Source organism: Octopus bimaculoides, chromosome 8 (assembly GCF_001194135.2).
Source record: "Octopus bimaculoides isolate UCB-OBI-ISO-001 chromosome 8, ASM119413v2, whole genome shotgun sequence".
Classification (NCBI taxonomy): domain Eukaryota; kingdom Metazoa; phylum Mollusca; class Cephalopoda; order Octopoda; family Octopodidae; genus Octopus; species Octopus bimaculoides.
The window spans coordinates 95,093,390-95,095,376 of NC_068988.1; the positions used below are offsets into that span (position 1 = coordinate 95,093,390).

A 1,987-nucleotide genomic window follows, 5' to 3' on the forward strand; every position below is an offset into this window, starting at 1 on the left:
TATATATATATATATATATATATATATATGTATGTACATGTATATATAGGTGGACGCATCTGCACTTAGGCTCTGTATGTCTCTACTGCACTCTGGTGTTTGTGCGTACGTGCTTACGTTTAAATGTGTGTGTGTGTGTGTGTGTGTGTGTGCGCGTGTGCATATATTCATTTGATGTATGCATGTATCTATGTATGTATTCATGAACACATGCGTGTATATGTGAATATATGTACGAATATATATATGAATGTATGTACGTATGTATGTGTGTGTGGAGGCACAATGGCCCAGTGGTTAGGGTAGCGGATTCGTGGTCATAGAATCGCTGTTTCGATTCCCAGACCGGGCGTTCTTAGTATTTATTGAGCGAAAACACCTAAAGATCCACAAGGCTCCGGCAGGGGTGGTGGTGGTGAACCGTGCTGTACTCTTTCACCACAACTTTCTCTCATTCTTTCTTCCTGTTTCTCTTGTACCTGTATTTGAAAGGGGCCAGCCTTATCACACAGTGTGGCACGTTGAATCTCCCCGAGAATTTCATTAAGGGTACACGTGTCTGTGGAGCACTCAGCCACTTGCACGTTAACTTCATGAGAAGGCTGTTCCGTTGATTGGATCAACTGGAAGCCTCGTCGTCGTAACTGACGGAGTGCCACGATGTGTGTGTGTATACATGTGCTTATGAGTGTGTGTATGAAAGAATATACGTAAGAATGTGTGCATGTATATATATATATATATATATATATATATATATATATATATATATGCATGTGTTTGAATGAATGAATGTAATGTGTTTTATATAAATGAATTTTGAATTTAAGAACTAGAGATGTAGTCCATACAATATATATTTGACCAAGCGGTACGTACACACACACACGTACAGGTATATGTAGTAGATATTTACATACATCGACACATGTATGTATGCAAAATGATTTTATTTTCTGTGGCACTCCGTCGCTTTCGACGACGAGGGTTCCAGTTGATCCGATCAACGGAACAGCCTGCTCGTGAAGTTAACTTGCAAGTGGCTGAGTACTCCACAGACACGTGTACCCTTAACGTAGTTCTCGGGGGCTATTCAGCGTGACACAGTGTGACAAGGCTGACCCTTTGAAATACAGGCACAAGAGAAACGGGAAGAAAGAGAGAAAGTTGTGGTGAAAGAATACAGCAGGGTTCGCCACCACCCCCTGCCGGAGTTTCGTGGAGCTTTAGGTGTTTTCGCTCAATAAGCACTCACAACGCCCGGTCTGGGAATCGAAACTGCGATTCTACGACCGCGAGTCCGCTGCCCTAACCACTGCGCCATTGCGCCTCCTCTATGCAAAATGATAGACAGACACTGTTTGTTATTCCCTTTTATTGTTTATTTTTGTTTGATATTCTTTATTTCCTTTTTCCATTTTGTTTCTTTCAATTATTTCCTTCTTCATGCGATTTCGTTTATTCCTCCTCCTCCTCCTCCTCCTCTTCGAATGCTTTTCGTCTCTTTTCATTTTCTTTCGTGTGTATGTATCTGCTTGCGTGTGTGTCTGTCTGTGCTTGTTTACCTGTCTTTGCGTTTATATATCTGTGTGTGTGTGTGCGTGTGTGTGTGTGTGCGCGCGCGTCTTGTATTGTTTGTGTGTATTTGTTTCTATATATCTATATGCATGTGTGTGTGTTTCTGCGCTTGTTTGTGTTTACATATCTGTGTGTGTGTGTGCTTATATATCTGTGTGTGTACGTGTGTGTATGTGTGCGTGTGTGTGTGTGTGTATGTGTATGTGTGTGTGTGTGCGTTCCTCACCTAAGTCGTAAATGTCTCTCTACTAGTGACAGCCGTGGGCAACTACACGAAAGATTTCGCGAACACACACACACAAACTCACACGCACACACGCACATACACACAGATACACACACATATATATAAACACACGTATATATATATATATATATATATATATATATATATATATATATATATATA

The 1,987-nt window shown here is 40.8% G+C and overlaps 1 long non-coding RNA gene across 2 annotated transcripts in view; it reads left to right on the forward strand.

Moving 5' to 3' along the window:
• LOC128248606 (uncharacterized) overlaps positions 1-1,987 on the forward strand; it is an 82,290-nt gene that overhangs the window by 1,658 nt on the left and 78,645 nt on the right. The window lies entirely within an intron of this gene.